Source organism: Nansenia antarctica, assembly GCF_963989245.1.
Source record: "Nansenia antarctica genome assembly, chromosome: 1".
Classification (NCBI taxonomy): Eukaryota; Metazoa; Chordata; class Actinopteri; order Argentiniformes; family Microstomatidae; genus Nansenia; species Nansenia antarctica.
In genome coordinates this window covers 78,112,150-78,125,101 of record NC_137674.1, presented here as the reverse complement: position 1 = coordinate 78,125,101, position 12,952 = coordinate 78,112,150, and positions in this window count along the sequence as shown.

Genomic DNA, 12,952 nt, shown 5'->3' with positions numbered 1-12,952 from the left:
TCTAATGTAATTTCATCTCTAGTTTCTAAATCTCTAATTTACTAGTCTACAATACATATCTCTTGTTTCAGTTACAATAAGTGTTTCGTAATGTTTAGGTGATGAAGCTGTCGGGCCGGGAGTTTCTCGGTTCTTTTTCTCAATGACAATCTCCAAACTCCAATTTGGATTTGATATCAGTCTAGGTACCTCTTTCACTTCCATATTAAATGTGCTGTTCCATTAACACAACTGATAAACTGTTGATACATTTATTTATTTAACCATGAGTATTCACACAAGGCAGTGTCATTTGCATCAGCAACTTGGTTTTCTCCCTAATTATTAACTAAATAGGCAATGACTACTGACTACATGAATTAACACAGGCCGTTTAGAATCTATTATAAGCAACCAAACAGATAAAATAATGTATTGTGCAACGTACTATGCACAGTTTTTTGTATATGTAAGCTATACATTGCCAAACTCGTAAGCCCCTCAAATTACAAATGGCAAATAGGTGTCAGATATGACACAATGTTTTGTGCTTATTCATAAAAAACTATTGTGGATGATAAATGAAACTTGTTCTCATCTCACTCCATTTTCCAGGTGGACCAGGGGGGAAGACCCTTTTATTTGAAGGGGAGGAAAATAATTTTGTGCCATCCACTTCCAAAGTCCTGCTTGACAGTGGGGTTTTGTGGTTGTGGGCAAAATGATTGGCCATTCTTTTATCCACGGGGGTCCCAGGTTGACTGGACTGAGCCAGGCACTCTTTGACGACACTCAGCTGTCCTGTCTGGACTGCCCAGACATGGACATACGGGAAATGGTTGAGATTGTGAGTTCCATGTTTATAAAAATATTTTCCCTCCATATCCTTGCTTATCATTTGCATTTGACGACAATGCTGTAATGGTGAACAACATTAATGTAGTTCGGGATAAGTGCCTGCTAGTAATTGAAATCAAGGGTCAACTGATTGTGTAACAACATGATAATATTTACATGTAACCTTTTAACAGGATTCGTGCTGCTTTGTTTGTTTTGTAATTCACAGCTTGATGGCCAGAGAAACCTCAGGGAGGACGAACAGCAAACCCTGCATGACCTGTGCCTGAACTGGGACCTGCCCCAACTCACTTCTGACAATAGGAAATGGCTGGCTGAGAAGATTCTCATCCATGCAGTAGGTTTCAGTATTTGCTGTTGAATCAATTGCCCTTTGGAGATTGCTGTTGTAATCAGGTTAGGCTCATGCCTTAACCAAGACATTGGCCATAGAAGTGGATTCTTCTTCTAATAACTATTATAAATATTTTTCTTCTAATAACTATTATTGTAGGTCCTTGGCCGGAGAAGGGAGCAGGTGAAACAGCTGAGGAAGGGGCTGAAGGAGTGTCAGGTCCTTCACCTTTTAAAGGAAAGACCGGAGGCAGTGGAGGTTCTTCTTCCAAGATCGTCAAGCGTTAATGTGGTCCCAGAGGTATTAAAATACAGTGAGCACTCGATGCCTCACACCAGTCAATACCTGGCCTTGTCACTCCTTGCATGTCCAAGAGTACAGTATACTCACTATGTCCCATGTTATGGAAGTGTACATGACAGTTTTAACTGGTCCTATAATCCAAATATTTTGAGTAAAATCGTCTTATTTTCATAGATGATTCTAGGGCGAATTGTGTGGCCAACAGCAGAGAGCGAAGACTCGGACGACGACTACTCCACCAATATCTCGCTACTTGAATGCCGGTGTCGTGTGACTGGGTTCTTGAGGGAATATATTGAGAAAGGTAAGTAATCGATTTGTATTGCTATTTATTCTAGACCGTTGTGTACGTGAATGTTCTGTTGTCTGACTTGCAGGTAAATTGAAATGTCCAATTGTATTCGACAGAACATTTCAGGGAATGTAGTTACATTTTACAGCACTGTGGATGTCCAGTTGTCAAATAGTCAGTTTGTTAAACGCGTGTCTTTTTTTCTGCAGCCACATCAGAAGAACTGAACCAGCTTTTGAAGTTCTGGGTAGGGTGGAGTGTTCTGCCAGAAGTACTTCATGTTGAAGTTTGCTCGGTCCAGATGCCCACTTCAGCCACATGCTCAGAACTGTTAAAGCTACCTGGTCGCTACACATCCTTCCAGGATTTTGCAAATGATCTTGTGGCTTCTGTGTCCACAACTGACACTGGATTTGGACTTCTCTAGTCACTCCGCCTGCCTGACCCCCAGCCTGTCACATTGCCACTGTGTAGATGTTAATAGAACTGTCTGTAACATTGCCACTGTTTAGATTCAAATGGCAGCTTGCCCTGATGTACCCTCATGTATGCTGTCCAAATGCGCTCACATGCACAACGATGTTTACTGCTTGAAGGATTAACGAGGGGGCACAGAAACCACAGTACTTTTCTGACCAAGTAGTGTGTATAAAATAACTATCTGACCAGACAGGCCATTTCAGGACATCTCTTACCTCCTAGACCTAGGACAAATCTACTGTAATTCACAGAGCCATAACAGGATGGAACTCTTAACCATGTTCGCAAGGACAAACAGACTGAAGCTCAGCTTCTACCCCAGGGCCATTCAGGCCCTGAACACAGCAAAGACCTAGGTTCTAGGCCCTGGACAATCTAGACATTTGATGGCAGCTACTAGATTGAAATCAAGTGCAATACTGAAACACAACTGCGAACATTTCAAACCTGCAAACTGCGACACTTTAAATGAATGTGCAATAACACTATGTGCAATATGACAACCCTCGGGTACATAAGGTTCAGAGATAGGAAATGTTAGAATAGGTATAGCATAGCATAGAGTACAGCACAGTGTTTATTTGTATAGTATAGTATAGTGGACAGTGTACATAGCCTTTATTTATGTAAACCAGCTCTTTTCCCTTCTTGTTTTTAGTTTTCTTTCCTAGCACCAGGGGAGCCCCCCCTCCCAAATTTCGTTATTTGGTACTATATCAATGACAATAAAGACCATTCATTCATTCATTCATTCATTCATTAACCCAAGCATGTTAGTCAAACTAATTCTAGATGCACTTTCAAGAAAACAATAAAAGAGCACTTGATACAATTAACTCTCAATGAACAGTAGATTATTTATCTCGTTTGCTGATCTGTTGTATTTAATTATTTTATTTTTATTAAAATGTATAAATGTATTTATTCTTATTCATTTATTGTTATTATGATGTATGTTTACAATTTTTTACAAAAAATGAAATATAATTCTCTGTTGCAGTCCTTTGTCTTCAAGTGCTCCTTTGTTCCACATGACTATCTATACTTTAGATCAGGCCTATTCAAATTGCGGCCCGTGGACAGGTGTAGGTGTGATAGAGTTGATATAAAGACGGTGCATAATAGCGATTTTTGCGTTATGCTTGTTGTAAATAAAAGTTCTATGATTCATTGAAATGACATTAAACTAAGATAATACGATGGTCTGCATAATTTTTTGAATCTTTATTAATAAGCTATTACAGAAACTGTAGTGACATTTTCCAAGAGCGAATGTGGTATTTAAAGATGGGTCTTCGTCGTCATCGTTGGCATCGCGAATCCTATGGCCGGAAAGGGCAGAACCTATGGGCGGATACTAATTTGCATTGTATTCCATTCCGATGTAGGTGCCATAATACCTACATCGGAATGGAATACAATGCAAATTACATCGGATTTACATGGGATATCGAAAAGCAATGCAAATGAGTACACCGACACTCGAATGGAATACACTCATGACCGAATGGAATACGCTGCGCTCAAATGTAATACACATTGCTTTTATTTTGGCACAAACATTCCGTATTTTTGCATTGTATTTGGTGTTACACGTGTATTGCATTCCGATGTGTGTATTGCATTCCGATGTGTGTATTGTATTTAAATACGGCATGATACACCCTCCATAGAAATGCGTGTGTCTCACGCCCAGAGAAGTTAGAAGTCATAAGGAAACATGTTTATTGACTGGGCAACACAGTGTAAATACAGAGTTCAAGTTTAAACAACTCCTAAAGAAATTGAATGTTAACAAGCTGGTTATTATCAGAATAAACAGCCTGGTCCCACACATCACACATAGAGATTACAGGGACAGTCTAACCCTTAACCCTAACCTTAACCTTAACCCTAACCCTAACCCTAAATGTGGCCTAACTAATTAATGCAAGTGCAATTCAAAATGGAATAATCCCGAGAGAAGCCCCGACAGGCGCACATAACAGAGAACGAGCTACCCCAATGTCACGTCGGAATTCGACGTTTTGCAGAATGAGTGTTTCTGGTTTCGCCAACCAATCAGGTAGCGGTATTGCCCTGCCTTCCCCTACCATCCTAGGTTTCGCAAATTCGGCGTGGGCAACACTAGGCAGCCGGAGTATATTCCTTTTTCCCTCCGAGGGGAGGAGGCTTTTGTTGGACTAACCTTATAGTCAGGTTTGTTATATAATTTCGTGGGAATTTTTTGGGGATTTGCTAATCTATACATTTTTGGAAAGGGCATTGTATGAGGAATCAGAAAATATATGTTTCCATTTGCACAGATGTCTGAAAGGCGGCCATCTTGGCATTTAAGAAATGGCCGCCATAATACACACGTTTTGTAATATCTTGGCTTCTAAATAAGCTAGAACATTTTAACTGCTAAACCTACATTTTCAGGGTCAAGGAATCCAATGGTTGTAGTTACAAAGCTATTTTTTGTATTCTTTTTTTTTATATATCATCACATAAAAATGTGTAACTTATACTTTAAGAAATTGTCGTTTTTCTATTACTTCCATACGTGAGTCCACAGACCACAGTATGATCACGACAACCTCCTGCATTAGATAGTCTCGATGTTATGATTTAAACTTTTGTTGGCTTTTTGGGGGGATTTGCTAATCTATACATTTTTGGATGTTATGGCAACAGCCAGCAACCAGTAAGGCAATACAGAGGCAGGTAAATCTTTAGCCTAATGGCATATTTAATGATCTTCTTTCGGCGTATGGGTAGTTGTTTTCCTCTCCACTCCACCATGCTCGGGGCCGAGGGGCTACCCTTTTACCACCCCGAGACCTGGTTGAGGGGCTCACCCGGGCTATATTTCTGGACACCCCTCCAGAAGCCACGTCATCGTCTCGTCATCTAGTACCGACAGAACATGCATCCCGTTGGGTGGGTGGTACACCGGGCAATCCAGGATAACATGGTCTGCGGTTTGGTCCTCTGCGCCAAACTCGCACGACGCATTTGGGGCCAAGCCCCATCTGTGCATTGATGAGCGGAAACGCCCGATGCCGGTCCGGAGACGATTGAGCCTCACCCAGGATAGCCTTGGCAAGTCCATCCCGAGGGGCTCAGGGCCGGCGACTGGGATATGGTCGCGGAGTTTGGAGGTGTTTGCCTCCCACTCCGCGCGCCACATATAATCCGCCCATCCTGCCGCACTGATGTTAAGATCTCTGCATTGCTGCCTGAGATCCTGTGCGGCAGGCACAAATGGGTGTCTCGACTTGAGACGCCGGGAGGGCTCCGCTGTTATAGTGAGCCTATCGTGGAGCAGATGGTTATTAAGCTCCACGGCCCGGCAGGCGAGACGTGCTGTGGCTCCCATGCGGCGGAGGCCTGCGGGCTGGATGCCTGCTAGGGTGGGAAGGTTGTCCACGGGGGTAGGACGCAGGCATCCTGTCACAAACCGCAAGGCTTCGTTTATAGGCGAGTCGATGAGGCGGGTGTGGGCACTGCGACACCATACTGGGGCGCAGTATTCACTAGTTGAATAAAGGAGGGCTAGGGCTGCCGTGTGCAAGGTCTTTGCGCCGGCGCCCCAGCCTGAGCCAACCAGTCGCCTCATCAACGCCACACGAGCTGTTAACTTCTTGCGCAGTGACTCGAGGTGCCGGCGAAACGTGAGCGTCCTGTCCAATGTCACGCCGAGATAGATTGGCTCAGCGGAACATGGCAGGGGAGTTCCATCTAGGTATACTCTAAGCTCACATTTAGCCTCCCTGTTGTTAAGGTGGAAGGCAGCCGACACCGTCTTTGCCTCGCTAAGCTTCAATCTCCATTTCCGGAAGTATGCCACTAGTGTCTGCATGTACTGGCTCAGAATCCCCTCCACAGACTGCCAATTTCCAGCAGAGTACACCACTGCGAGGTCGTCTGCGTAGGCGTACTTCCGCGAGAGTGTGTTGGGCAGGTCATAGGTGTAGATATTATAGAGGAGGGGGGCCAGGACCGATCCCTGAGGGACGCCGTTCTTAAGGCGTCGAAGCCTGCTTAGCTGTCCGCAACCGGTGGTAAGGGTAAAGCTGCGGTTACGGATGAGCTCCATGATCATTCTGACCATGTGCCTGTCCGGCAGCAGGCGGAGCAGCTTGCAGGTGAGGCCGCGATGCCATACGGTATCGTAGGCAGCCGTCAGGTCTATAAAGACGGCCCCGTCTCGAGGATCTTGAAGGGGATGCATAACAGAGAGATGGGACGGTAACTCTTAGGGTCCCCTTAGGCTTATTCGGTTTAGGGATCGCAACAACTAGGGCTCTTCGCCAGATTTTGGGGATCTTGAGTTGGCGCAAACAGGAAGTGAGGAACGCTCTCAGGCAGGACTTCAAGGCGGGTGCGGCATGGAGAATAAGCTCCGTATATCATATTTAATAATAAAAATAGGGAATGAAACAAAATAAATGAATGGGAGGAATGTGGGGAGTGTATGGTGTGCTGGTTGTTCTGTTTGTGGGATGTGTATTTACTCTATGTGTAATGACAGGCGGGTTGTGTCTCTTGACTATGTATAAGCGTTTATGCTATGTGTGATGTGATATGTGAATGGCGAGTCCAATGCGTGCCAATGTGAGCTGGGCTGTTAGATTAGTTCATCATCATCACTTTCGTTCTGGCACTGGCTGCTGCACATGTCGGTACAGGCTAAGTTCTTAGCTCTGCATGAACATCTGCCAGAAGAACAGTCAGTTTTGCATTTGCATTGTACCATCTCAATGATGGACTTTGGGGCTGGGAGGACGTCTGTGGTTGTTAGTTTAAGCATGCCATCCTCATGTTTGGAGTACCAATTTTGCAGGGGGATCCAATTAGCCTATGGATCCTGCAGAGCAATGGCTGTCTGTGCCCATATACTTTTTTTTTTAAAGAAGAAGAATACAAAAAATTGCTTTGTAACTCCAACCATTGGATTCATTGACCCTGAAAATGTAGGTTTAGCAGTTAAAATCAATGTTCTAGCTTATTTAGAAGCCAAGATATTACAAAACGTGTGTATTATGGCGGCCATTTTGTAAATGCCAAGATGGCCGCCTTTCAGACATCTGTGCAAATGGAAACATATATTTTCTGATTCCTCATACAATGCCCTTTCCAAAAATGTATAGATTAGCAAATCCCCCAAAAAATCCCACGAAAGTTTAAATTGAAACATAGTGAACCTGACTATTACGGTGGATTATTGTTTACTTTAAGCATTAAATACGCCTAGAGCAGGGGTGCCCAATACGTCGATCGCGATCGACCGGTCGATCGCAAAGGTAGTATGGGTAGATCGCATGGCATTGAACAAAAAAAAAAAAACAAAAAAAAAGAAAAAAGAAAGAAAGTTCAAAAAATAAAATATAAAGTAAAAAAAAAAATCCATCCTAACTATGGCTTTTGCCACTTGATTGACGTACAGGTAAGCCAGTCTGCGATCTGATCTTTTCACCTAACACACGGTTCACCACGCATGCACAGTCAACAGCACCAACTACAAAATACAAAATACCGGCGAGACTAATTAACTAGTTAGCCTTCCAATTTCTACTATTTACTACTAAAGAAAGGGTATACAAATGAGTGGGGAAGCTGGACCAAGTAAGAAACCAATAACGTATAACTTCCATCCAGAATGGGAGGAGGACTTTTACACGATGTGATATTGGAAGTGCGTCTGTCTGATCTGCAGATCTACGATGGCTGTTAGAAGGGAAATGTGGCAAAAGAGCGAAAACGTACAGCTGTAACGATAGCTTCTTATCGCGTCAGTCACGTTCTTGTTAAACACAAGAAGTAATTCAAAGACGGCGAAATTGTGAAAAAAGCGTTTCTCGAGGCTGCAGATTGCCTTTTCGATGACAGATCCACAGTGGCTGATGACACCTTGCAGCCTGCCTACACCTTGCAACCAGCTCCTACAGCCCTGACTACTAGAAACTAGCTGCCTCCTCCCAGTGCCAGGTCTCCCACTAAGGTAGAGAAATGCATTTATTTCTTCCTTTCAAACTAGGGAATTACCTGTTTTGTATCTGGTTTACTTTTCTGTTTGTTGGATCAGTAGTTGGCTATGGTACTGCAGACTGGCTGTCAGTGTGTGAGTGAGAGAAAGTGAGTGTGTGTGTGTGTGTGTGTGTGTGTGTGTGTGTGTGTGTGTGTGTGTGTGTGTGTGTGTGTGTGTGTGTGTGTGTGTGTGTGTGTAAGAGAGTGAGAGAGAGAGAGGGAGAGAGAGGGGGAGAGAGAGGGAGGGTTTGTGCTATGGCTCCCTATGCAGACTGGCAAATGTGTGTGTGTGTGTGTGTGTGTGTGTGTGTGTGTGTGTGTGTGTGTGTGTGTGTGTGAATGTGTGTGAGCGAGAATAGCAAAGAGGGAGGGTTTGTGATGGTCTTCTCCTGTGGCTGTGTGACAGAGAGAGGGAAAGTGTATTATGAGTTTACTATGCAGGCTGGGAACTGTGTGTGTGTGTGTGTGTGTGTGTGTGTGTGCGCGTGTGTGTGTGTGTGTGTTTGTAGTACGTGCATGTACGTTTGCGATGTTGAAACTAGACTGGTAGATCTTGGCAGACTGGCTACTTGAAAAGTAGATCTTGGTTCCAAAAAGTGTGAGCACCCCTGGCCTAGAGTGACTGACTTGTATACATTCTCTGTGTGATCTCTTTAGCTTGGGTGGGTGTTTTCACTGTCCGGCTGCCACAACGCGCAATTGTGTTTGTTCACGCGTGCTTATACCGGTATATCCATAGTTCCGTTGCACCCTCAATTAATAGTCAAGCTCCCTATTAGCACCCACAATGAAAATCCACTGGCGCCGCCGCTGGTGTACAGACATCAAATTATGGATATATATATTTGTTTAAATTGTATAGATGTGTATATGTATTTATACTTGTTTACATTTATTTATATTATTATTATTTAAAATTAAAACTAAATAGTAATTCTTATATTGTTTCGTTATTTTCTTTTTTCTTTTCTTTTTTTTGTTATTTTTTCTGAGTGGGGCAGTCCCACTCATATTTTTCAATTTTTATTTGACAGATACAGTGAAGATTTAGACAGGAAGGATGGGTGAGAGAGAGAGGAGGGATGACATGCAGCATATGTCCCCGGCTGGAATCGAATCGGGGACCCTGCGGTTAATGGTCAGTGCTTAAACCACCAAACGCCACCTAAGTGCCCCTATCTTTTCTAAGCCCCTGGATTGTATGGTTCGTTCTTGTTTTATTATGTAGTTTATATTATTGCTATTGTGTGTTTTATTGATCACTATTGTTCAGTTATTGTTGTTATGCTGTGTGGATATGTTAAAGCAAGGTTTGCAGGAAAGGTGCTATACACATTTTTTTTTTTTAAAGAGTAGAGGAGATGGGGAGATGGGAAGATGAGGAGAGAGAGAGAGAGAGAGAGAGAGAGAGAGAGAGAGAGAGAGTGAGAGAGAGAGTGAGAGTGAGAGTGAGAGAGAGAGAGAATAAATCCTAAAGTGTTTCCAAGGTTTATATCTGCAAACATTGCATATTCTCCTTATGCTTCTCCTCATAAACCTTTTATTCTTACAGAGTGTTATCTTGGCCTGTTTAGACTGTCCAATGCTAATGTTAGTTACCTCATCTCACACCACATACATCTTGTTAAGGCACAGAGATACACTAAATACTTTCCCTTGGATCTTAGATCAGCGGTCTCGGTCGAGGCTTTTAAAAAACAGCTAAAGACTGTGTTGTATAGACAGGCCTTTGGATAGCCCCAAAAGCCTGTCTTCCTGTGTCCTGTTGTTGTACACCTGTTGTCTGTTACTTGTTCTTATTTTCACTTGTTTCCCTGTTTTAACCTGCTATGACTTTCGCTCTTTTATTATGTTTCTTCTTTATGATGTTCTCCATATGTAGTACTTTGTGACCCTTGGTCTGGGAAAGGTCCTGTACAAATACATTTTACTTAAGCCCCTTTTCCATTACAGGGCCAGCCCGGGTCGACCCGGGCTGGCCTGCTTCTTTGGCGCTTTTCCATTTGTCGGCCCGGGTCGCCTCGGCTCGGTTCGGGTCGCTTCTTTAGCTACCCTTCTTAACCAGGAACCAAATTTAGACCCGGAACCTTTTTGCCAGGCTGCGTGTGACGTGTGACGCTGCACACCGTTGATTGGTCAATGGAAATCGTCATCCCATGTTCATAGATTTCTTCGCTAACCGCCATCTTTAAATACCACATTCGCTCTTGGAAAATGTCACTACAGTTTCTGTAATAGCTTATTAATAAAGATTCGAAAAATTATGCTGACCATCGTATTATCTTAGTTTAATGTCATTTCAATGCATCATAGAACTTTTATTTACAACAAGCATAACACAAAAATCGCTATTATGCACCGTCTTTGCCCGTGAATAACACCGGCTGTGAATGTGGTAGAAACACAATACTCCTTTGCTAACTTCACCATCGGTATACGGTCATTTTGAGCCCTTAACCACCGCGCTGACACCCCGAGAAGTTATGCTTTTAACCGTAAACTCAATGAACCGGGAGTTCACCTGCTGCTGCCTGCAGCACCGCGCCTGCTGGTTGAAACTCCCGTTGACAGCGGGGGGAGAGAATCGTTTTACCAGGGAATTCTCTCCGCGCTGTGTCGACGGTGATAGGAGTGTAGGATCGACACCATTCAAATGGTTTTGGATTCCCTGTCCTCTCCCCTATCCGGACACGTTTTAATTGTTATCCTAACCCACGGTAAACCGAAGTTATTAACCCGCAAAGGGTGCCTCCGTTTACCGTCTTTGCCCGTGAATAACACCGGCTGTGGAGGTGGTACAAACACAATACTCCTTTGCTAACTTCACCATCGGTATTCGGTCATTTTGAGCCCTTAACCACCGCGCTGACACCCCGAGAAGATATGCTTTTAACCGTAAACTCACACCGGCAGTTCCGAACGCCGGTTCTCCAGCATAGTTCCCACTAAGCTGAATAACCCAGAGAGTTCACCTGTCCTGTTCAACAGGTCTGATTTAGATATTTCCTCTTGGACCACACCCAGGATTTGGCTGATGCCTTTCTTGGCCAGTGCTACTTGGGTTTCGGTCTGGGGCTGCTTACCCGAAGACAGAAACTTCCTCAGCTTCTGCCGCAGACTGTTGTACAGCCTTTGTGCAGGGAACCAAATGTCCGCCTCGGACACGCTAACCCCACTCTCAGAAGCCTCCGGGTCACTAATGCTGCCTAGCAGAAGACCGGAATCTGCAGGCCCAACAGCGTCAGGAGACTGGCCTCTCTGGAAAAGGCCTTTCACACCGTCCACAACGGTGCCAAAAATATCCGCTGCCGCCGAGTCGTAGTGGCAGAGGACGTGGTGGGGGAACCCTGGCTGACCCCACTGGTGACGGACTCAGAGGACTTAATGAGGACGTCCCTCACAGCATGAGTTCCCCTCCTCTTAAACTCCGTGGTGGACAGATCTCTAATGACCTCATTTGGAGCAAGATTCAAACGCTCCGGTGACGTCGACCGGGTGGAGGAGGTGTCCACTACCTTGCCAAACTGTGAGACCAACTCATCTGACCAATTCGCTGGAATAAAGGGGGACCCCTCCTTGGTGCTGCTGAGACTCAGTTCAGCACTGAGTCCAGACGATCTAGAAGAGGATCTAGAAGAGGATTCAGAGGGCTGTCTGAGGTTGTAAAAAAAAAAACTGGGCGAGCGCGTCCTCCACAAAAAACACCCGCCGCCAGAGACTCTCCAGACGAGCTCCTCCCGATAGAGGTCTCAGACTTGGTCTCAGACTCCACTTTTGACATTGATTCAAAAGTGGTCAGTATCCCTCCGATGACTTCTTGACTTTCCGATGACTTCTTGAACCTTTCTTGACTCTCGCCAAGAAAGGTTGCTGCAAGCTTGCCCGCAAAGAGAGGAGGTCTCCATGTCCCCTAGGCTGTCTGAGGGCGTGTAAACCCTTAGCTGGGCGAGCACATCTGCCACAAAAACACCCGCCGCCAGAGACACTTCAGACGACCTCCTCGCGGAGGTTTGGGAGTCACATACAGCCGCAAGCAGCTGGGAACACACCCCAGCTGGGAACACTCCCCAGAGCTGACTTCCTGTCGGGGTTCCTCCAGGGGTGGTGGCAGAGCCCGTTTTGAACAATTGTGCCACTTTAGTATGGAGGCTGTTATACAACCTCAACGTGGCTGAGAAGACCCTCTGCCTTCTGCTGGGATGTCCACCGGGCTGGTGAACTGTGTCCCCCGCCTCCACGGCCTGCGCTGTCACGGCCTTCACCTCCGCCACGAACGTATCGACGATCTTGTTCGCGCAATCACCGTTGGAAGCATTCGGGAAAGATGATCCAGTTCTTCTCAGAAGAATCCCACTGACAGCTCTTGAGGCTTGTGTGTGGAACTCCTCGTATCACCTACCTCCATACTTACCTGCTCCTGCGCTGAGGGAACCTGTCCGGTCACCCCGAACGCCTGGAGCGTTCCAGAGATGACGCGCACCATCTCCTCGTTGGCCGGCACGGCGTCCTGCCTCTCGGTCATCACTGGGGACGACCTTCCAGAGGGGCTGTAGGCCACGACCACCGAGAACGCTGAGTTCAGCTGGCTGAGCGTTTCCCCCACCAGAGCTCTGGTCAGTTCAGGTGAGGAAGACGTGTCGTCACCCAGGGCCTGGATAACGGTGTCCGCCGTCACCCTAAAGAAGACCTTC